The following is a 26,262-nucleotide window of genomic DNA, read 5'->3' as shown; positions in this document are numbered from 1 at the left end:
TGACTAGATAGACAAGATCTCCATTGACTAAAATTGGAACTGAGAGATATAATGTTACTTTAGATACCTAAATGTGAGTATCTAAAATTTGATATCTTTTTATGACACTGAATCCTGTGTTAAGTACCTGAAAAAATGTTATGTTCTTTTAATATACCTCTCTGTGGGAAAGATAGGGTGAATTCAACTATTGTCCATTGTACCTCAGCAAATCCCTTGTCAGTCAATATGTATACATTAGATGATCACTGGGAATACTCGTAGCACCTCGTTAGCCGTAGTGGATGTTTTCTCTTGTTCACATAGAAGACAAAACACAGGTAGTGCACATGGGAGGAAACAGGGAAAGGAGTTCTGGAAGTGGGGCATGGGAAATAACAGAGGATACTGTCTGTTGATATGAGAATGATCTGGAAATAACGCACTAAGGTTGTTAACATAGGATGTGGTATTGAAATAAGGAATAGATGACACATGAAATGTATGACAGAGCTCAGTTGGAAATATGGTTCCGTTGATTCCTTGCTTCACAGGCAATGCATTTTATACCACATTTAAGTTTGGATAGTTGTTAAATCATTTATTTTCTCTAAAGAAGGATGTGAATTCTTTAGCTTTAAATGTTACTTTCTAGTTTTGGAGGGGTAATGCAAATTGCTCAGTTTGACTCAGGTGACAAGCAGGTAGGAATACAGTAGACATATTACTCCTATCAAGGCCTGAGTTTTTGCAAAGAGCTCATGCCTAAGGCTGCCACTTTTGTCTCCTTTTACTTTTTAGCATTAAGACCTTATAGCTTAGTTTGAACCCAAGAGACTTTGGGTAGATCTTGTAAAGGTTTATGGTAAGGTAAGTCTCCTAAATAAGTAATGTGCAGGAGTTAGTTATTACATTTCCATGAAAATGTTCAGATTTTATCTAAGAACAGTTAAATTGTTTGCAGCACTGTGCCAGATTTCTTTGTTGTCTCTGTAGTTTTCCACTGTCCATAAGGGGGTTCAGTTTCTCAAATGAGGTTATTAGTTGGCTGAAGTTGACTTTATAGTCCTCAAAGTACCAGGATAAGAATTTAAAATAAAATCCAAACAGATGAAATGTCCTGCGTGTTGTTCATGAGACACCTATGGGATATTATATATATATATTTTTTTATATATATATATTATATATATTTTATATATATAGAGTCTGGCATTTTCTAGAGGTCTCTCCTGAAAACTTCCTTCACTGTCAAAAGTAGGAGGAAATTCCTCTTTCAGATACCTACTTCTCCCACTTCATGCCTTATACCCACAGGATATCTGATTTTAGTGTCTCTCCATTTCCATCCTCTTCTTCCACTACATTTGTTTTCTACTCTCCATCTCCCAAGTTTGCTCAGCAATCAGTATGTTTATGCCACCCATTGCCCATCTGTCTCTCTTCTATATTTATTTGACACTCAGTTTCATGTTGTGTCCTGTCTCACTTCTCCCACACATTTTACAAGGTTCTCTTTTTTGTGGATGTTCTTGTTACTTGTAACATTTTGTACTCCTGGCTGTCCCATTTTCCTTCCTGACTCCCCATTGCCCGAGGGCTTCCATGTATGTCTGCTCTATTCTTTGATGGTAGAAACTGTTGAGAAAACAGAATAGTGTTTCAAGTGATACAGCAATTGATCAGTTGTGGAGTATAATTAGTGTAAACATCCCATGCAAAAAACCATCTTGAGCAACATTTAGTCACCCTAATCTAACTCTATCATTCGAAACCAGGACTTCAGCTCAACCAGCTCCTGAGCCTGGTGCAGAATCAAAACTATGCTACCATGGATAATTCCTTTTGAGAGGAAATTTAGACACTTGATTCTGTTTTTCACTCAATTGGTCCCTGTCCATCTTACATTACACCCCTGCTTGGATTGTCAATGAATTTCTAGCAGCAGCAGCAGCAGCAGTAGTCATTTTACGTAGCACATCCCACTGTGGGCTGTGTATGAAATTTATGCCTTTAATTTTTGTATATAAAGCCTCACTCACTATTGTGGCTGTAGGCATTTTATAAACCTTAGAATGAATAACTAAGATATTCACAGCCCACACCCCCACACTCCATTATAGATATTCCACAATCAGCTGGGAGTCATAGCATTTATCAGCTGCTGAAGGATAATCTGGTTTATCACTTTTTAATGAATTATTTTCTGTACTGCTCATTTCCGGAACAGATAAATACAGTCAAGGACGTCCTGCATCAGGAGTGAGTTTGGGTGAAATTTCTTCTACGTTTAATGATATTTAGCTAAATCCTTCCCCGTAGGTTGTGGTTTGTTTATGTTGTATACCGTGGTATGGAGGCTGATGCAGAAATGAAGCACAGATCAGGCATCTTATTCTTACACCTGCCATGGAAGACATGGCCAAAAAAGAAAAAAGTGTAAAGGGCTTCAGCTCCCTGGAGGAGATGAAAAATGCTGTAGAGCAGAAGAGAGCTGTAAAGTTGTATTAAGCATCCTTTAGACCATCATTAAAATGAGCATATCTTGTTTAAACTGTCAGCTTTAAGAGCTATGGGCTGCAATTTATAGAAACAATGTTATTTTGTGGTATCTACATATTTTTAATTCAGACAGAGTTTGTGAGAAAGCCTTCTCAAACCCACCTTTCAAATATAAATTTGAAAATGGGAGCCAGACACTTCCATATTGCTGCTGTTTTCTGGAGTTTGAAGGAGATGTCAAGATATCCTAGGGCATGCAAAAGCCCCCCTCCAAACCCAAAAAACAACCAGTCAACCAAAAGAAACCCAAACCAAACCAACATTCAGACTAAATAAAATGTAGATATCAAAAACTAAAAAAAAAAATCTTAGTGAGATGGTTGTGGAAAAAGATATGTCCGACATAGTGTTTCAGCTTTGGTAAAATGAGGTGTTGTGACAAAATTTCATTTATTTGGAATTAAGCTGATAAACTTTCAGAACATTATTAACATTTGAAACTAGAGCCTTTGCAGATGTATCAGCATCAGTGTTTCTACAGAAGATGTGTTGAATGGCTACTCCTGGTTAACATTCGATATATCAGCTAGTTTACTGAAATAGCTGTTGGCAATACATCAGAATTTTATAGTAGGAAGCTAGAAATACTTTACCTCTTTCAGTGATGCCATTCTTTCTGACTTATATTTTTTCATTGTTGTTTTATAAAGGTGTATTGTAAAATTTTTAATGGTTTCAATTTTTGTTTATAGATATTGTCCATGTTCAGACTTCGACTTTTTGGTGTTCTTTATGTCCTATCAAATATTCTGATATCACTATTCATGTTGTTACTGGTTACAAGCACCTACTTAATGTATGATTCCTTTTGTTGTTGCACATTTCTCTTCCTTTTGTTGATGCGAAACATTCTGATTTGGGCCTTGATTGAGTAAATGTATTACTCTGTGCATGTAAGTCTAAAACACTGAAGTAATTAGGATTTCCCAAAATTTACTTAATAGATGTCAAGATCAAAAAATAGATGTCAAGTCAAAAAACCTGCAGAATTAATATTGGAAAATGCTATTATTAATGTAAAAAGTTTAAGGCAATATCTTTCAAATGAATATATACTTGTGGTGTTTTATTTCATGTTGACTTGCATATTTAGGACTTACTGAAGTTCATATTTTCATACAAGTATGAATAGGATAATATTTAGATTTAGTTAAGAATTATATAGGAAGATGAGTGAAAAGAGTTTCCGATTTACAAATAAAATACTCAGCGTGAATCTATAGAATCTGTGGTATTAACAGCAGTGAAGTTTTATGGAGGAGAGGGAGACAATTGAATGTTAGTGGCTCTTGAGTATCTAATTCGCTTATATATATATTTTCATCCTTGTGTAGTGTCAAAAGTTGTGTTCTTCTGTTTCGCAAGGTCAAAATATTCTAAAACAATTGATAAGAAATTCAGATTGATGTGCTTTAGTTTAAATATACCTGTTTTCTTTTAATAATGACTTTTTCTTTTAAAGGGAAACAAGAAACCACATTTCATGAAGATCTTATAAAATATGCTTCAGCCTAAAACAATTTTTTCCATTCCAGTTATCAGCTCTTTTACCAGGGAGTATATGACGGAGGCAAAAAACACAACCCTAGTGATATTTGTATGGATAGCAACACTGTAACAAGGCTCCCATGGTTGCAAATTGTATCCTTATAAGAGTACTCCAGGATTTGAAAAAGTATTTAAGTAATCACAGTTTCAGAGTTATCATCTGGTAATGCCTGGGAATTGGTGACCCAAGGGACTAATTCTAAACATTACTAGAAAATGACATTGCTCATGTCAGTGTGGAAGTGTCTTGGTGAATATAAACCGTAATATAAAAGCATTTGCAAGCAATTTGACCATCTGCTGTTTCCTGTCAATACTGTTTAAGAATAAACTAACAGCTTCACAAAAACAAGTCAATGTGCCATCACCTGAGGTAAAAGTCTTTGAGATCCCAAGAGGATATAGTCTTTTTTCCTTTTTTTTTTTTCACCTTTTTTTTATTTTCTTTTTTTTTTTTTTTCCGCTCTCATAACTGAACTTTGTCTCATGAAGTTAATAGAGATGGGCTGGAGCTTAAACCTACATATGGAAGTTGCTCTTCTCAATTCTCAACCTTCCTAGACCAGAGAATTAGAAAAGTGTCCCTCTTGTAACCTTCCATTAGGTCTTCTTCCTGCTTGGGTGAAAGAGAGATACCCCAGAGGCTGGTCAAGACAAGGAAAGAGACATACCTGAAGGACAATTAAAGTAGGTCTTGTGTGGTAACAACTTATAGTGGTTTAATTGTCACTATGGATTTCATTACTGTGTCTGTTTTTCATCAGTCCATTTGCCCACGGTTGTGCAAGGCTGAGAGATCCAGCCACATTTGTCCCTGTGGAATGGGAAAAGCTTAGTCTGGATGAAAATCAGCTTCAAGATGCTTGGCCAAAGGAAGAGCATGTCCTTCCTTTTCTGTGATCTCTCCTGACTGCTGCTTTTTTTTTTTTTTTTTTGGGAGGTTGTGAATAGCTGAAAGCAAATTAGGGATTTCTGACCCTACCTCCCCTCTCTGCCTCCCCCTCACACACACTTCTTCAGAAAGCTCTTGTGTAAAAATCTTGTAATATCCTCATATGCTGGAATAGTCTTCAATCATTTCCCTCCTCCTTTTTTCACATTGGCTCAAAATGTTGCTAAAATGAAACATGAAACTGAGTAAAACTAATATGCAAAAAGTCCCACAAAAGTTATTAGCACAATAGTTCTATGCAATTTGTGCTTTTACATCTAATACTTGTTCTTACTTTTCAGGTTGACTTTGATTTCCATCTCTTAGCAAACCTAAATTCCTATTGCACTCTATTTTTGGTTTAATTTTTATTTTTAAGCTCTTACTACTCAATAGTTAGCATTACAGTGTATACATTAATTTAAGACCAGTTTATTTGGTCACTGGCTGTGTTATTGAGTGCCTTGCATAAGAAATTGTAAACACTTGAAAATAGCACACCATGCCTTTTTTTTACTTCTTATTCCATGCCATATTTGGAAGCTCATTCATGGCCCATTGGGAAGCTCATTCGTGGCCCATTGGGAAAGGTTAGGACTATAATTAGACCTTTTTTTCCCAGACATTTCAGCAATAGGATGCATGAAGGTTAGTAACAGTTTTCTTTTAATTGATCCCTGGTGATTTTACTGTAAAGCTGTTAACTTGTGCACTGGAGACCCACAACCCACGGGCTTCTTGCACTGACATTTGCAGCGATGATTAGAATGTCATTGCTTTCCAATACTTCATTGTCATTCAGGGAGCACTTGAAATGCCTTTTACCTCATATTGCAAGGGAACAGACACTCGCCAGCGCACACACACATACAGAGACTTTTCCATTTCAGCAGCACAGGCTTTTGAAATTGGATTTATTTTGAACATCCACCTCAGTATTGCCTTGCTTTTCTGTGCAGTGTCACTCTCTTGTCTCTCATACTAATGGAAACAAAGCTAAACCGCTCACTCTGCACATAATAGTGGACCCCAAGGGCTAAATGTCTGTCAGTATGGAAAATAGTGAGAACAAAGGAATTGTAACTATTTGTGTGTGTGCAAGAACTAATGTTCATCCGTGTCAGTTCTCTCAGGTCTTTGAACATGAAATAGCTCAGTTTCAACTCCCAACATATCACTTATTAGAGATCAGTATTCAAAATTTTAACAGGTTCCAAGACCAGTACTTAATATGCTGCAGGGCTTGGGAAATAGTTTTTTAAAAAAGGGAGATTCTGGTTGAAGAACTATACTGTCTTTCAGTGAATTGTGTAGTTGTTACTGAAAATTTTACCCTTCAGCTCATACTTTTAATTTTTCCTGTCTGGAGCATGATTAAATTAAAAATAAATATTGAATTTGAGGTGTATTTTGGGGGAGGGGATGGGGAGTCATAGGATTATACTCACTGATTTTAATTTTGAGTAATAAATAGAAAAGCTCATTCAACAGGAGTGGCAGAATTCAGGTCTTAATCACTCTTGCTGTTCTCTTGCTATTCAAATTCAATTGAAGCTGAACAAAATAGGGTTTTTTTTCATAAATGTAATTCAAGACATAAAAGTAACATTGAACTGAAGTGCTTTATCTGAAAGTTTTTATTAAGGATTTTAAAACAACACCCAACCTACAGTACTCTGTACTACCCAAAGTACAAATTCTTTAAATCCAAGGTAGAAAAGTCTATGTAGAAATGCACAGTTCAAGGTGAAGCTTTTTTTGTTTTCATTTCAGTAAAACAGGGATGAGGGGGGACACAATAATGTTCAATGTGTCTTTGAAAGGACGAGGAGAGAAATAAACAGCACAATCATAGCAAACATGGAAGGCAGATGAGACCTCCTACAGTGCCAATTGACTGGCACATGCGGTATTGAGTGACAGTGGAAGGGCAAAACTCGTAAGCGCTTCTACACCAATCTGGAATCCTAAGAATAAGATGAGGAAATGAATGCTTGGCATCAAATGACAGTAGTGATTTAAATGTCTCAGGGACCTTGTGGAACTTTGTGGGAGATTTTTGTGCTAACTTTCCAGGAATGACAGAGTGAGATGTATGGACACAGTACAAGAAAGATAATATAAGGTGTTACAGCACAAAATATTACGGGTCTATAGGAAAATACTGGCAGGATAAAATACCATATTCCAGCAGCAAAAACATAAGTGCTGTTCTTGTACTGTAGCTTGACAGTGATCAGTATATGTTAAATAAGGTTACAGTAGCTGCAGCTTCAGCATAGGTGGTCATAGGTGGTCATTTAAACTACCTACATATTGACTGGATCAGTGCCTCATTGGGACAAGATGAATGCAATAAATTACTGCTTTCTGAAACAGATTCCTGATTCAGACACAAAAAAAAGGTACAGTTCTGTATCTTGAATCCCAGGATCTGATTCAAGAAGATTAAATGGAAGAGCTGCTCTGTAGTAGTGATCTCTAAGGAATTTGGTTCAACACTGTCTTAGGGAGAGTATTCAAAATAAATCTAGCACAAAATATTGACGAGATTCTGGAATATTTAAGACATGGAACAACATAAAAATGAGGAAATTAATAAAAAAACCCTAAAACTAGAATGGAGAGCAGTGTTCTGAAAAGGAAAATGTCTACAAACATTCTCAAAACTGCTCAAAAATGGTAATAAAAGCTAATAGAACAATTTTGGATACTGAAGAAGACGAGGGATTTAGGCTATAGAAAGTGGTCAAGGTTGTTCTGTAATACCTCCTGCTGTCATTAGTAGAAAAGCAATATTGGGCTCACAGTTCACACTCTGATGCAGCAAGGTATCTCTTATTCCAGTTCCCACTGGTCCTCTGGATATACCTATCCCAGTAAATCATAGAGTACCAGGGTCTGGTACCTGTATTCTAGGACTAAAATATCCATACCGTTAAATTATAGGCTACTAAGATTAACCATGGGTCAGAGTTCTCAATAAGCAAGATATAGATGTCCAGATTTTTTGGGAAGTTGGAAGAGTTTAGCTGTATGGATGTGAGCTGTACCATGTCACCTGGACGAGCTATTACATTTTATGTGACATTATAGACACAAAGATTATATGGCAAACCCATCTGATGGTACCAGAAGAGCATGATCCTTAGAGAGCTGCAGCAAATAGATCAGAACAGATGAATCAGTGTACATAGTATCTGCCAGGTCATCCTACCTTAAACAAAACAAAACAAAACAAAACAAAACAAATATTAAATATAGCAATAATACTTCAGCATTTGTACTTCAATAATATGCTGGCTATAGTAAGTTCTGCTCATTTTTCCAGTTATTCTCTGAATGAAGGAATATCAGGAAAAAACAAAGTGTGAGGCATTGGATCAATATACAGCCACATCAAAAGAAGAAAAATAAAATTTGTTTTTTGTCATGCAATGCATAATCTGTCTTGTTATGGAGACCTGACTTCTTCAGAGTTCCCCAAAATTTAGGCAATTTTCAGCAATGTCTTTATTAAACAATTTGTTTGGTTCTACAATGTCCCTGCACTTGAAAATGTAAAAATATCTATGAGAAGAACCTAAACAACAGAAAGTAAATCATGCTTGAGATTCGAACACTCTTTATTTAACTTTTGACAGTCCAATACATCACTAATCTGTTTTTATTAGACCCACCTGATTTCTTAGAAGTCCACTTAGTACTTGAGGGGAAAAAAATTATTCACGTTGGTGAAAACATAGAAAGGATATTGTGACAATGAAGTTGTAATCAGTCATGCAGTTAGTAATATTTGCTGGTTACAGATCAAGGGTTGCCTAACTTGTAGAAATTGCATAAATTGATCCTTTAGTGACTGAAAAATTGTGAAAAAATGTACATCTGGTATTGCATTTATAGTTCTATTTTTTTTGCAAGAAAAATTAATGCCTACTTTCTACACTCTTCTGCAGTTAAAAATAAATAAATCAGGAAGCTACCTCATATATTCTAATCTAGAAATAAGACACCTACCTACAAGGCATTCAGACTGCCAGTGTCCTAGGGAGGAATCCAAATCCCAGAGCTAGGTTCTTAGGTTTGCTGTACAGTTTGAAAGAAGAATTAGATGGTTTAGAATAGTGGCTCAGAGATCTGTAGACTGGCTTGGGGAGTCAGCCCATGTGAAGCATTAAGCACAGAGATATTTCTGTCTGCAGCCTCTGATATCCCTAATTGTGATAGCCTGAGATGTCCTCCAGCCAGTGCCGAGGAGCTGGAATCCTACTTAGAGCCTGGGCACGTACAACTGCTCTTACAAAACGTTTAGAAGACCCCAATATTACACTGTAAACATATCCTGAGGAGGTTAAAGGGTAGTGGTTGCTTTATCTAAGAGGCTGGAATGAATGCAAAGGAAGAATGAACAAAAAGTTCAGATGCCTTGTCAGTATGAGAATACTTGAGGCGATTAAAGTATAAGTTTAGAGTAGTGAAGTAAGTCCATGATCTAGTCTGTAGATCCAGAAAGCTTTTCAGCTCACCTCAAAGTAAACAGCCATTTGATCAGCTGAATTGAGTAGGTCTTTGCGTACATGCCAACTGCTAGTGTCATCTGAAAATGTCTCTGGATATCTAGGATGTCACTGCAGGGCTGTCACATATGATATAGAACCTGTTGAACATCTGTGCCCTTCCTGAGGAACAGTCAGAGACTGGATCAAATAGGACACTTGCAGTGCAATTGCACTAGATATCAGATATGAGTGAGCAATTGATTTGTGCTCTAGATGTCTACATTAGGTGAGTGAATATAGCCCTAAGAGTTCTCTGCTTCTGTGATGGAATGGGAACAGATAGTAAACAACTCAACATGCATTAAAGGTCATCCCATCTTAAGGTGAATTTGTGTCTGATAACACCTATTTCTCTGGGGACTACTAAGTCTTACATCACAAGTCAGTGTTCCTATGCTTCTTTCCTACCTAAAGATGAGATCACTAATATGGAAATAATGTTTATTTTCAAATTGCAGTTGGAAGGAAAATTCCATTATATAGTGTGTGCAAAACACCGGTGTCTTAATTAGTCACACTGATTAAGCTCCAGTTCCTGAAGTGAGCAAAGGTGCATGCCTGGTAATTTCACATGTTCTCTCCATTTAGCTAGCCCAGTACATATATTAATAACATTCCAGTTAAATTCGATTTGGATATTCAGAGCTGAATGCTTTCAATAGTATCAGCACAAATGAACACTTTTTTTTCCTCAATTGATTTCTCTTTCAGTTAGATTTATTTTAAAGAGTACTTAGAGAACTATAACAAAGTTATACTCCATGAATGTTTAGGTACTATTTATTAGAGACAGGGCAGTGCTGTGCAGTGAATTAAGTAATTTAAGATTATGGTTTCACTTTGTTGCTCACATTACAACCCTTTGAGGTATCTATAAATACATAGTTATTCTCTGACTTTTTCCAGATTCCTCCCACCCTGCCTTATCTTTTTTAGCTCTCTGTGTTTATCCCTTCTACCCTCTGAAAGGTGATTTAATACATTTTTTTTTCTTTGTGTGAGATAAATACGCAGGTATTCCTCTGTGGAAATTAATGAAGAATTAGAGTTTCATAATAAATATGCTTTTGAATTTTATCTTATGTGAGCATATGCACAAAATAAACATTCAGAAAAAGTGAAAAACGTCAAATGAAGTTTGATCAATTCTTTCTGAGTAATTTTTTTTTTTTTTAAACAAAGCTTGTCTTGCATTGATATTTTGAAAGCTTTCACAGCACACACTCCTTATCCAGAAGACCAGGCAAACACCTTCAAAACTGTTACTATCACTTAAACACATTTGAAAACTTTAGTCTGTATAGAATTATACATGATGGACAGAAAAGAATGTACAGAAGTTTACACTTATTTGCTGTAGGTATTAATTATATCATTGCTAATATCTATGGAGATTAGAAGAGTATTACTGTCCTACAAGGTTAGAGAGTACCATGGCATATTCTTGTCCTTACACCCAAAGAAATAGGTTTCATGTGTCAATACCAATAAATACTCTCTCAGAACCTGAAATCAGGTGTTCATATCCAAACTACTGTGGGCTTTGGATCACACTAACACCTGAACATTGCTTAGTGAGAGAAAGCTTCTTCCTACCAGCAAAATCTGTTCTGCAGTTTAATGACACAGATAAGTAAGTCTTGGTGCCTGGGACTGTGCCCTGTCATTTCTTCATTTAGTGTTCTGGACAAACTTCAAATGTGACATCTTTGTCTTCATTACTGATTATTGTTTACTCCCCTCTTCTTTCTTTTCTTCCTTCCTTCCTGGAAGAAGTGCTGATCAACATTTACAAAGATAGATGGGGAAATTTTGCTCTGACAGGGGGAGGTCATCTGCTTAAACAGCCACAGTAGGGACATTCTAACACCTCACTGCTGTGCTGCCTGTTCTGGAGTGACCACAGACTGCCATGCAGATTTTGGTCTTTCTGACACTTTGCAGGTGGTAGTGGATGCCCTGGTTCCTGGTTGCTACAGAGGTGGCCACACAGCTGGAGCTGCTTTGGGTAGATTAAGTTCTTTTCATGCACCCTATTGAGCAGTCAGCAGGTGGCAACACCTTTCCGTGATTATCAATTTGGGCTGGGTTAAAAACACCGTATGGATGGCAGAAGTATTATAGCCCATTAACAATCCCCTGAGCATTCCCCCCAGGACTTTTGCTTTTATGTTGAAGCCACCATAGGTGTTTTCTACCACGAACAATTCTGACATGTTAAACTGTAACCAACGCATTAGCCTCTGGAGCTATCATATGTATCATGCCAATATGACTGCAATGATTAGGTACTGCATTAATAAATATTTGATGAAAAGTATTTTTTGGCACAGCAGGTGCTTTTCTAAATGAACTAATTTGATTGATTTAATTTTTTCCAAGGATCCCTAAGGCAAAAGTGCATGATATTGACTAATGGTATTAAACATTTCAGTTAAACTCACCCCTGGATCCCCAGTCCCACATATACATACAAAAAAAAGAATCTGTTTTTTCTTGGTCAACACAAGAAGCACCTGGCCTTTATTTGGTTGATTTCTCCGTGTAAAAGAGAAGAAACCAAACTTAATCCTTATAGATTTTTAATTTTTTTATTGGCAGTTAAATGAAAACATGTCTGGAGCTTTTCTGCCAAGTGAAAAGAATAATTCTGGAATTATATGACTCTAAAGAGAAATCATAAAATATTCTTCATTATAAAATACAGGATGCTACCATTAAAATACTACTACCTCAAAAATGCATTAACTCTACAACTAATTCAAATGCTCATAATGGTTTAAACTGTGTTTTATCATGGAAAGAGGTTGAGCAAAGAATGTATCTAAGAACAATAGGAACATTAGGGTGCCCTACTGTGTTCTGCTTCCTCTGGAGGCTGAGTAATTGTTTTGCCAATCAGTTGAGTCTCAGTTTTTTGATGATGATTGTCACCATGAGAATATATGATCTACTGCATTTTCAGTGTGTGAGAAACAAAAATTGTAATGAAATTTTCATATGACAATTTTAGGTGAACCCATATCAGAAAAAAAGGAATTTGCAAAACCACTATGTAGTTCTTCTGTTTCTGTCTGATTCCACTGTGTAGTGCATATAACTGCAGGCAGGTATGCACATAATCAGTTTAGCTGCACTATGTTTCCTGACAGTATGGATTAGCTACTAACCCTCAGATATGCAAAGGGTAGCTGGATGAAATACAAGGGTTTACCAGACTAGCTGACTAAACAGTTCCTTCTGCATTTTAATCTCTATGGATCCTAGCTAGGTTAAGGACATATTTACATTTAGATACAAATTTCAGGTGCAAACAGATATGAACCATTTTCATTTGTGCTAATAAATAAAATATTCCAAAGTGCAACACCAGAAGCTAAAAAAAGACAGTGATGGCATGCTTGAAGGAGTAAGCCTTGCCCAGAGGCAACTATATTGCTTCAGACAGGAGGTGGGGAGGCCACATGAGCAGATTCCAGGCTGTACATTGGTCTGTGCTACTTTGGGACCTCAAAACCTCATGTAGGACTATGATGTAGAGAACTGTCAAAAAAAAATGAAAATACACCAGTTTTCACCTTTGTAATTACTGTAGAATGTTGCTAATACTGACTGTGAAAAAGTTAGGGAGGATGTGATTATTTATTTTGTCTATTTTTTAGAGCAGTTCTCCATGCAAGTATTTTAAGGAAAAAGGATGGAAAGGCTACACAACTGAGACAACTGTGCTGATATGGTGAAATGATTTTGAGATCACTGTTCTTATGAGATATTTTACCTTAGCTATGTCTAGCTGTAATCTGGGATCAGAGGGTAATTGAGACTTGTATAAAATTACTGACTTCTGGCTTCCATGCCCAAGCAGCCAGAGTAGTTAATGCTCTCCATGGTATCAGTAAACTTTTATTCATTTGTACTCCTCCCATAGACTCTTGAACTCAGTTTGGAGGCATAATTCTTTGATTAGAAAAGTTTGCTCCTTGATTCCCGAAGTGCTAAACAGCACTAATGCTTGTTGTACTAAATTTCACATATAAAAGAAGGCCCTGGAGTTGTGAGGAATGAGTAAGTATACAGCTAGTCAGAACAATTATGTAGTGCTGGAGGCAATATTTGCTGCTTGTTTGTACATATCTAGCTGGAGAGCCCTTATCAAAAACTACCTTACTGAATCTGGAAAGATTAGGGGATTTTTTGGTGGTTATCTCACACAGTTTCTTCATATCGCTTTAGGTTGTTTAATTCACATACATAAAGGACAAGTAAGCTGTGGAAGGAAAAGATTACAGTGCCCCTGCTAGTTTTAAACAGTGTGTATTTGATTTATTCAGCTCTCTTACTTTTATTTGAGGAAGAAATCTCATCCAAAGGCTGCTAACTCTCTCTGTATTCCATATGTTGCCATATCAGCCTAACTTCCATTTTTCATATCTCTCTTCTCGTATCTGTCAAGTTTATGAAAAATTAGAGCCCTCATACAATCAAAATGTCATCCTCCCCACCTTCCAAGGCAAGCTTGGCTTTTGATTATGTGTAAGCAGTCATGTGTAAACCTCATATTTGGACCTCATCAACAGGACCGCTTATGGGCTGTGGAATCTGCTACATGGTATTATTAGATCAGGGTTTTATTGAGAAACTCTCTGTGCTAAAAAAAAAAAAAAAAAGGGTGTGTTATTTTTTTTTTCCTTCTTCTTTAAATGAGATGGTGGACATGTTCTGGAAGGCTTCAGTACTTAGGTCAAAGGCAACATTATGGTTGAGAAATTTTTGACAGTGATTTAGAGATCTCCATCTACCCTGGTTCAGTCGTGATTAAGAGTTACTAATACCTGATAGTCTTTGGTACTGATTCCCAATAATCAAATGGATAATGTATTTGTATTTCAGTGACAGAAGGATATTTAGCTGTATTAGCTCACTTAAAAGCTCACTTCAGTTCAGAAAATGTAGCACTCACAGAATGAAAGCTTCTCTTTAAATATTTTTTATTTTCCTTAGCACCAGAAATACAAATTTATTGGCGGTGACAGGACACGTACATTACATGCCACCCTTTAGCTACATCTGCTGAAACACTTGCCAAAGACCTTATAGAAAACTAGGACCTGAAGTAAAATACCAAAAGCCATAACAGAAAGTCAACAGTAAAAGAAGAGAGGAGGGACAATACTGTGGTTTGCTTTATTGTAAAACTCACCAACAACCTGACAAAGCGAATGTAGTCCCAGCTGTAGATATAGAACAACAGCAAGAGAAATGCTGAAATATAACCTGTAGTTTCATAATGTGCAGCTAATGGAATTCACTGGCACAGGTTAAAATGGAAGCCAAGACAGGTAGCAGCAACTGGAAAAAAATCAGATTTACAAATGTTCTGGTATCTTTGTTTTTCATGAGTGATGCAAAAGGGATGAAAAAAGCAGCTAGACTTGCTTAGCTAGAGGGGTTCTCCAACAGTGGAGAGTCACACAGAAATCACAGCTTTGGACTCTGATGAGTAGGACTTGGCTTGAGGACTTAGAAGCTTTGGAGTTGTTAACCAAATCTATATGCCTAAAAAATACCTATAATGATGCTGGAACTAGGCTGGCATTCAGGAAAACAGAGCTGTATAAATAAGACACAATTATTTCTGAGTAACTTTACCTGGAAAACTCAATGCAACAGAGATTCTGGTTTTTTGTATGGCAAACAATGTCAATACTAAGATTGATAGGGCTTTTTGGTTTCATTGTTGTCATGTTTTCAGGTTTAGTATAGCAATTTTGTATCTACATGTTGAAATTTAAAATTTAGGGACCCTCCACTTTTGCTTTGTAAACTGTAAAGGTGTGTATTTCGGGATAGAGAAAGGTAAAAGCAAATTGTTTCAATATAAAATGCCATGAACATAGCTGGCTGCATCTAGAAAATTACATTTATATAATTGGAAACTTACACCAGTACAATGTCCCATGAGCTGAATTTACCAAATTCTTAGGACCGCAGCCCAAAATCTAAAGAATAAATCTTTATTTAAGAGTAAAAAAATCCTGTATCACTTAATATAGCATAACACTGCACACAAAGGAAATTGAAAACTCTAACTGCATGTGGTTTGTCCATCAACACTACTGTGATAAGAGCAGGCTTGGGGCTCTTCTGGCTCACTGTTCCCTTTCAACCATCTGCGTTCCAGGTCAATCCATCTCTTATCATTTCAAAAACTTTTAGTTTTTAAATTTTATTTTTTTTGTGGTATCCATTACTATAATGTTTAAGTGCTGACCTTCCAATCTGCTCACTTCTAAGAAAGTCTTTGTAAAAAAGGCCAGTCCTATAACCTTACCTTGTCAATTTGGTTATTTAAACCAGTTAGTCTTAATGGTTATACAATACCTTTTGCAAGGCAGTGGTTCAAATTCTTATGGCTTCATGCCCATTTCACTCCATTTTAATTTGAGTGCAGTCTACCAAGTATTATATGAAATAAGGGCAGGATAATCTTTTCTTCATATTTAAATATTTCACCATGTCATTTTATCCGAGTAATTTGACTGTAGTTTCAGTGCCTTTTACACAATGAGTTCAAAACACTGGCTGACTGTTAAAAACTGGCTTTTCCAAAATAAGGTATGTTTTGCTACAGTCTCTGCCACTAGACAGCTCATTTTCTGCATTCTGAATATAACTGGAAGTGAAATGGGCTCCTTAAATTTAGGTTTGGGCTGAACAAAACACTTAGAGATAATAATCCTGATCTGGATAGAGATTCTTCTTTTCCCTTACAAATGTTTTCATCTAATGTTTGTTTGTTCCTTTATTAACTAATAAAAACTCATCAGTTTTGTGATCTCGAATCCAGAGTTGATCTGTAATACAAGTAGATAAGAAAAAAGACTGAGACACTTCAAAAGAGCCAAAATGTAAGTTCCACATTTATTTCCAGTCTATCATAAAAAAGAGTAATCAGTTTTATATACTTAGTCTTTCAGTGTTTTGGGATTATTCTATGTCATATATTTGTAATGAACAAAAGCACACTACAGAGTGTACATGTACCCACAGCCTATGGAATTAGACCATTAGGTCATGAGTAAGCAACTATCATGACCTAGACCTTAATAAAAATGCTCATTATGTACCTTTATTTGGTGAAATGATGTCTTTGACTAGATGGTGACCATAGCAGTGATTAGGTTGGTAATATTTCATCAGTAAGTCTATATATACCTCTCTAAAAGAGTTTGAGTGCTCAGTGTTTTCCAGAATGAGAAGACAGTAGATTATTGTTGACTAATAATTATTATTGACTAATAATTATTGTTATATGGCCCCTGGAACCAGCAATAATTGCCATAAGCCGTTTCATACTAACTGAGAACAACCATAGATTCTTTATGATGGACTTCATGGTGGATAATCCATCATGCTAGAAGAGTTGGTCATAAACAGTAATTTCAAGAGCAAACTTTCTGAAACTATTCGACTGGAAATTTAAGTTAATAGGGGCTGTCTAAGTGCTGCTAAAGGAGTCAGAGCTGTCTCAGGCCTTCTTTGCTATGTAGTGAGGAAGACAAAATTAGATTTTGCTTCAGTGGCAGAACAAGGGGCAGAACTCTCCTAGGCAAAGGAAAAGTCAAACTGAGAGGGGACCGGCTTGTTCCAGGAGAGTGCTAGAAATGTTAATGGCAGCCGAGATGTTACTTTCTTCCTACCCTGTCTTTCCCTGAGATGAGGTTTAACTCACCCCCAAGTGATCATCTCTTTCTGTTACTGCATTACAAGAAAGTTCCCTCCTCGCTGGAAACCCATCTTTCCTTCCTGCACTTCTTTGCATGCTGTAGAGAGGAAAATGAGACAAGACCTTCAATTTTGTATTTGAGAACATTCTTTTCTTTTATTTGTTTTTTTTGTAAAGGTTCTTATAGATTTTTTTCCTTGAAGTGGAAATATGTAGAGATTCTTTATTTCATTAAGAGCTACTTATATCACTGTAAGAAATATAATACATTTCAAATCACAGCAACTTGATAAGATACAAAGAAGTTAATGACATAATCCATTAATGGAAATGGAAGTGACAACAAGGAATTGATAGTAACTTACTTGTCCTCACATTTAACTCTTAAATAAAATTATATTATGGCAAACCAGAAAACATGGAAAGGCATTTTATTCAGTAATGTATACTCATTACCAACCTTACCTCAATACAATCTTATAATGAAAATAAATGTTGACTTTTCTAGTGTTATAAAGGGTTAAAATTTTTTAAAGCTTGGACCTGCTTTCTTGAGAAATATTAACTAGTCACAGACACGCTGCAATTCATGTTTTTCAAGAATTTCCCCTTAGGAAACAGCATAATACTACACTTTCAGAATTGAGTTATCCATAAAAGAATTCGTACCTAAAACATAAGAGTGAAAATATTATTTTTCTTGTTCTATTTGGAGATAGACACTTTACAAAAAAAATACAGACAAAAATGCCAACACCAAAATCAAACAAACAAAAACCCTCCAGCAAACAAATAAACTAAAGTTGGAAAGGAAAACTTATTTTGGTTAAAATTGCATTTTGAATTAAAGTAAATTTCAAGTAAACAACTATGAGTTGTTTTTTAAGAAACCAAAAATATTTCAACCAAAGTTAATGACTATTGAACTGTGCATGTGGAAGGGAATATTTCCTTTTAAAATATTTCTAAATAAAATAAAATATTTTGTCCTTATATTTCTAAATAAAATATTTTTCCCTTATGTTTAATGTTGTTTCAATAAAATCAAAAGAGAGTGTCTTAGACAAATCAACTTTTCCAGAGAGAAAAGATGAAAATTAAAAAGGAGTGAGAGAAAGTGAGGGGAATGATATTTAAAATAACACAGGCTGTGGTAGCCTAGAGAATCAGTAGCACTATGAATAACTGAAATATTAGGACAGAGGCTGGGACAAGAAAAAAAAATACTAAAAACTGATTAATTACCTTGTATTTGGTAAGGTAAAGGAGACAAAGAAATGATCTGTGAAATATTAGTCTTTTTGTTCTTTTATATTTTCTGCTGAATAAGGAATATAGAAATATGAGAAATCCTGTTGGTGCATTGGGCTAAAAGCCACTGTTCTGGAGCATGATTTTTGTTAACATAATATTGAGAATCTCACAGAATCGAACACAGAAAAATCTTTCTCACAGAATTTTCCTCTGTCTTTTCAACGTTGTCTATACAGACATATACTGAGTATATAGACCCCTACGGATCTACTGAAGCAGTAGCTGTAACATCAGGCGTCTCATTAATGCCCTCTGCAAAACCAGCTACAGCTGTGCTGTGTACCAGCATCTCCGCTGTGGAGAGTTGTGGTCTACTGGTAACAGCCGCACAGTGGGCCATATTGACAGTGGTGTCCTCACCTGTAGGTCATTTAGTGTGCAAACCTTAGCAGAACACAAGAAATCTCCTTTTACAGTCTTAGCCTAGAATCATATTCTTTTGTACAGGTGTGAAGTCTCCTGCATGGAAATAAATGAAAGTCCCATTCTAAGGATTGCTCTAATGAACTACAACCACAGGCACCCACTGGGCAGGTGTTACTACAACCATCTACAGACAAGTTTATGTGCCATAGCCTGGCCTGGAGACTAATTGAAGACCTTAATGTGAGGGTAAGAGGCATTTGAGAATAGCTGTTCTATTACAGATATCTGATTAATGGCTCTTCAGTTTAAGAGACAGAAGAGACAGGAAAAGAAGTAAATTAAACACTCAGAAATGCAAACTTGAGCAATGGCAGATAGTGGGAACCATAACACATGGGATTAAATCATGGACTGATAAGCCAGTGAAAGAACCACTCCAATATAACATGACAATATTCAACTAGAACTTGGTTACTGGTGAGAACAAGGGCGAAAATGATTATTCAGTCTTACTGGATGGAGCAAATGGATGTGATATTTGAGGGCTTGAAGGACTGTGTGAAATTTGTTTAAGGATGGTAGAAGGGGGCTGTATGTGCAATACTTGTTATTGAGTTTTCAGAGGAAGGCCAACATGTAGGGGAAAGGGGGAGAGGGGAACATTTAGAGTGGATCAGGGAGGAACAAATGTGGAGGATGGGGAGGAGAAGGAACAGAGGAGACTGGCTGTGTGTGTGGACATATTTGCCAGCATTAGCTTGAAAGTAGAAGACCAGCTGCTGTAGAGACTGAAGCTGCGAGATCTTGGGAGCCAGAATTTTCAAGTCCATGCTAATATTTAGAGATCATCCAGAAATGACAGCAACCTTGTAAATGAAGCTTGTGGCCCTCATGAGCTTTAATCTCCATTGTCTGGAAGAAAGGAGTAAGGTGAGGCTTTCTGTGATGTTCTCCATTGTGTAAGTGCTGATTTTGTCAATGGAGGCAATAGGAAAGACCTTGCACTTCTACTTGTTTTATTGTGTGTTTTTATATTCTCTGTGTATTTGAATCTTTGGTAGGTGCACTAAACCCTGACATTGGCCAGATCTTGAAATGGGGAACACCAGCTCACAGGTTAGGAAATAGAAGTCCCCAGGGCGTTCAAGTCCACAGAGACTAACTTTCCTCACCACTCAGTGCTGATATGAGGGCGTGTGCTCCATTTTCTTTCCGTCTTTAATACCTCTGCTGAAGTACACGTGGCTATGTCCTGACAATTGAGTGAGTGAATGAGTCAGGGAAAGGTGGTATCTCTGAACCAGACTAGGAGTTTGTCTTCTCTCAAATTCACATGAGGCAGACTGGTTGAAGCCTTAAAAAAAGTCCCTGAATAAATGATGAATCCTTTTTTTCAGTTTCCATTTCCACACACTACTTTCCTCTCCCACTATTAACATAGTGTAATGGAGTTGTGAACACATTAAATTTTCGACTACAAGAGATTTGTATCTTGTTATGCTTTTGACACTGGCCGCTGGTGCAAAAATAATAGCAACCTAATGAAGTGCACAGGTTGATCAGAACAACCTCTCCACGAGAGGAACTCATACTGGTCTCCTGAGAAGCAGTCACTCAATTTACTGCGTGTCCACCCCTCAAAAAACTTGGTGTTGCTCACCTCAAACCTTTTTGGATCTTCTCTATGCCCTCCTCCTGTTCCTGCCTTCTCCTGTTCCCAGTCTCTGCTTTATTGATGTGGTTTTCAATAACTTGTTCCTCCTATGTTTTTCAAAATACATTGTATGGGAGGAATCCTCCTCCTTCCCTCCTGGGATTGAGTTTTAAGCTATCACCAAACTCCCTACTGGGGCAGACAGTAATAATGCATCCCCAGGGAAATGATCACAGAGATAGTCTCAAACTATAATAGGGAAATAAATTAATTCCATGACTGGATCTATGTGGTTAAAATCATGAATACCCTAAACTTTGCCTCATTTCTGTTGTTGAGTGCTTTGTTCTCATCTGTAGGCTATAGTCATTCTTTGCACCTAATACTAGACTGCTACCCCATTATACCTGCAATGTTTAAATTAGCAAATTACAATGGTGTAACAGATTGTATGACATGGAAACTCTTGACCTTTAAATAGCAGACACTTAAGAATTTCATTGTTTGAAAATAAATTAATGTGAATGCTGAAATATGGGAGAAATGAGATCAAGTAATTTAGTCAAAAGATAATAGTATTTTTATTTTTTGTTTGGATGAGTCTATTCTGTTCCCAGTAGTTGTTGACACCCAGGCTTTTTGTTTTCTATCTTAAGGAATATTAATTACAGACAAGGAGTATATAGACCTGCAGTTTCTATGAAATCCTTTAATCTATATTGTGGGAGTACATTCTATTATAAATGCATTCATGTAACATTCACTGACATTAAAAGGAGTTATTGGTACTCCTGAGTAGAGAATAGATGAAATGGCTGCTGAATAAGTTACTCATAATGTCTTTCAAATGCATGAAATTTCATTAAAATATTCTTTAAAGGGAACAGTAAAAAAAACGGAAGAGAAACTAGTATTTTTATTCAAGGGAAGTTTGGCATTTATCTAGCGTAGATTTCTTATCCAGACACACTAAATATACTACTACAGATGATATTTCAAAACAATGTAAGGTCATAAGCTACTCATCTATATCCTCCAAACATGCCTGTGGATGTTGCAGCTTTTCTGATTTTTATGGATAATTTAGGGTTTATGTCCTAATGTGTAGGAAGTTAGTAGTTACAGTGGTCTGAAGAGTGATGACTTCCCTGATAATAATGATAAACAGAATGAGGACTTGATGGATGTACCTAACCTAGTGGAGGTTAATGATGTTGCTCCCAAAAGATTTGATTTGATAGTGATAAATTGAAGATGACTTGCAAAGATAAAGTACGAATCCCATTAACTTTTTCAGGGACTCTCCCCATAGAAGAACGAGATCAAAGGATACATTAGGTCCTTTCTTACTCCCAAAATAACAGATTGTTGTGTGTGTTGTCCAGTGGCATCCACTTCTGATGTTGTTCATTAGGTCCTCCTCAGAGTAAACTACAAAGAAAATTATCTATTACATGGTGATTGAGTCTCTAACAGTTAAGATTAACTTTTAACAGCAGGATTTCATGGAAGAACCTCCAAGTATATATATCGACATAGGTTTGGAGTAGGTTGCTGTGTACTGCTGGGCTCATTAGAGGAGTGATGCTCCTCCTTTAAAAGCAAAGTAATAGCTTACATAAAAGACTATAATAAAAGGACAAATCCTGTTGGCTTCCTCTGGCTGCAGGATACTTTACAGTCAGACATCAGAGGTCACATGATAACAGAAAGATTAAAGAAGAGAGATAAAGCAACACGACTGCATTTATTTTGGGGCTTCCTATAAGAAGATGATAGAGAAAATGAACATATCCTGGCAAATAGTGTATTGTTCTAAAATGATATTTTTATCAAAAGTGCCATTTGAAACACAGCCCTTAGTGGCACTTAATATTTGTTACTACTTTGGGATGCAAATAATACAGAAATTGATAATTTTTAAACCAGTTTTTCAGGACAGAATGTCCATGGTGAAAAAAGCAATAAATCATCCACTGCAGTTTAACAGCATTCTGGAGAAATCAAAGCTCTTGCAGACCTATTAGACTGAATGGCCATTTTAACTTGTCCTCTCACTGTATATTGATCTAATAGGTGGATAAGGAAGCTTACACTACCTGTATCTGTATCAGGATTGGGTTTTGGTTGCTGCAGCTGCCAGTATGACCTTTTTGTTGAATTAAATTAGCTTAAAGCCCCAAAGTCTAGCTTCCTTTCATACAGTATTTGCATGAACACAGAGGTGATTTTTGCATCTTAAATTATAGCAGCTAATTTTTAACACAATTAATTTTAACAAAAGGTAAGGGAATAGGTCAGAACACAGAAAGGACAGGTTAAAGAATATTTAATAACTTAGATGTAGCCAAGTGTCAGGATGTGATGAAATTAACTAAGTCAGAACTGTCTTTGAACCACTAATAATGATGTTCTCGAATTCTAGGACAAACAGACACCTACGAGACTGGAGAAGGACAAATACAGTACTATTTTATTAAAAAAAAAAAAAAAAGAAAAATTAGAGAGAAAATAAAAAATGTTGAGCTATAGACAAGTTTGCCACCAACAAAGATATGATACATTTTTAAACAATCATTTTATGGAAGCCCAGAGAAGGCAGACTTAATATCAAATGTGCTCAAACCCCACCACATTCACTCCTGAAGCGGGCAACTGTGAAACATAAGAGAGAGACATATGTAGTATATTAGCAAGATTTTTGACATGGTCAAAATATTCTAATATTGAAAGAAAGAAAATGTAATCCAGAAGAAATTAGTAAAAGACTTGTTACTGAAACAGAACAGTAGGAAGTTATTTCAATGTGATGCTATCCAATACTTTTGTTTACCAACTAGGTTAGCAAAGTAAGGAATATATTTCTTTGTAGATCACAGGGAATAGATTCTTTGTAGATTTGTAAATGCAAAATAATTGCATTTAAGTGAACACTGTATAAAGTAGGGATTTTTAAGAATGGAAATGAAATTGGAGATGGTCCTAATGAAAACAGAACCACCCAAATTATATCAAAAGAAGTTACCTGAAGACCAGTATGAGGTAGTGCTGTTAAGAGCCATATCTCTATTACAAAACTGCAAAATTATCGTACATAAAATGTCCATTGCAATGAAAAACATAGACAGTTGATGCTATGACCTTGTTGAAAAAAATAGATAAAATTCATGTAGGTATTTATTTACTAAAGTGTAATGCTTATTCAGTCTGTTCTATTTTCTGTTCTACTTTAGATACTATATTTTAAGAAAATAATATCAGTAAAACAGAAGCTCTTAAAAACACCCTCAAAACCCAAACAAAACCCAACCATCAGAATGAACAGAGACTTAAAAATGTATTCTTTGAGAAATGGTTTAAAGAAAACATCATGTCTCCTGTAGAGAGAAGAAAGATACCTTCAAATATGTTGAAAGTGGTGACAAGAGTGGACTGTTGCTGTATGTAAGTGATCTCCCAAGATGGATTATATGCAGAAAGTAGAAATCCTTCTCACAACTTGTTCTTGAAAACCGGCTAAATATAATTTTGATTCTACTGCAGACGAAATCGATGAACTACGTTGCTTCCTTCCTGAGTTTGTCAGTCCTCTTGTATTTCCCATGATCACATTTCATACATGCGTGTACTGCTGTGAAATGATAGAAAATATTCTTGGAATGTGCTATTCTATGTTATTTTTTTCTTTCAACTCAGTCACTGCTAAAATTAACATGTCATTATATTAGAAAAATTTTGCACACTTCATGAACATGTTTCTAATTATCTCAGAATACCATATATCAGCAATATTTTATATGACTTTTGTTGTCTATGGCATATAATTAATCTGAGCTAAAGGGTTTTTCATTCAAAAAGACTGCCTCACTGTCACTGGAATTTACTGTGTGACTGTGTATTTGTTGATTTTTAGTTAGGGGAGAGAAAATGGCCAGAATTATTCATATTCATAATTTCTCTCTTTATTTTCACTTCCACAGTTCAATACTTCCTTAATTCTTTCAAGAAATGAAAAATAGTAGAAAGTAAGAATTGGCTATCTTTTTTTTTAGCCTTTAAAATAACTGTAGAAGAGAAGTTTATAAGTGGTTGTGCTACATTAGTTTTATAAACATTGAAGACTTTTCCACCAGTTGTGTGGATTTTAGAGGAAAACCACGAAGAATTACACTGATTTGGAGAATGCAAATGCAAAGTTTACAGCAAGCCTTGCCAAAATGAGGTATTCTGCAAATGATGTTAAAATACAGGGGTGAGCATCCAAATCCAAATGGTGTACTTTTAACTAATTCTCAAAACTGGGCATCAGAGATACTGAGTTCATTAAGGCAGGTGCTTATAGGATAAAAATGAAAAAGGTAGCTGCTAATTCCGTGTATTTACATATCTCCAGATGCTGCGAAGAGTTGATTCAGGTAGATGACATTACAGATTCTGTTAGACTGCTGTGTTTGTAGCGGCAAAAACTGTAATGATATAATAACCACTCATTTTTGTTATTATAACTATTTTATCTTAGTTTTTGCTTGCTCCTTTCCGTAAACAAGAAGTATAATTATACCAGGTGCTCTCCTTGGGAGTCCTGGGGAAAGGGATAGCTGAAAAATTACCTTGTTATAGAATAAGTCTAGAAATTTAGACTTAAAATTTTATGCTGTATGTTAGCTTTCAAACTAATAAAGGACTAAATATTTGCTTTTGCCTTTCATTAGCACTGACATAACCCCATTGCGAATAATGCAAATGTTATCAAATACCACTGCGTGAATGAATATGATAGAATAATCCGGCAGTGTAAATTATATTCATTGCCAGCTGAACTTTGTTTTCCATTTAAACAAGGCGAAAATGAAATTTTCATAGATACAAATGCAGTGAAACCTCCAAGGTTGCAAATGTTGCCAGTGTAGAATAAAGAGCAGGAAAGCTGACATGGTGGTTGAGGTAAATCACTCCACTCTGAAAACTCAGTACCCCGAAATTAGATTGCTAGTCTGAATCTAGTGATTAATCCCATAATAAATAATCCATACTTTAAACATATTAGAAATAAACAACTCACGAAAAACTTTAAAACTATAATAACCTTCTTATGTAAGTTACTTTTATAGTGACTTTGCAGAAGGAAAAAATAACTAAATAAACACACTAAAATATTTACAAGAAATATATTGAAAGTGCAGGAACATATAATATTGACTTTAAAGAATATTGAGTTACTATTTTAACAGTATCACTGTAAAGTGGAACAAAAGATTCATATATGTTATTTATAGACACGTTTATTCAGGTAAATGTTCTGTATTCAGAGAAGACATTGCAGGCTATATTGTCAACAAAACATCATTGGAGTGTATTTAGCCTGTGCAGCAGATGAAATTTGGATTGGTTAACACATCATATTTTTATGGGAAAGCAAGAAATGTTTCCTATTCACAAGGAATAAACAACTAGGCCATTCTTGAGAGAACTGGGCTCCTGCAGTCCTTATGGTCCTTATGGGTTATTTCACAGAAAGTGACCAAAGTATTAGACAAGATACCTTCTGCAATTTGGCATTTTTATGTTATCAAATAGCAACATAGAATTGTGACCTTACAGTATACTTAACCTCTAAGTAATT

This window comes from Myiozetetes cayanensis, unplaced genomic scaffold (assembly GCF_022539395.1).
Source record: "Myiozetetes cayanensis isolate MyiCay16 unplaced genomic scaffold, myiCay2020 scf2-11, whole genome shotgun sequence".
In the NCBI taxonomy this organism is placed as follows: Eukaryota; Metazoa; Chordata; class Aves; order Passeriformes; family Tyrannidae; genus Myiozetetes; species Myiozetetes cayanensis.
Note: the sequence above shows the minus strand (reverse complement) of the source record.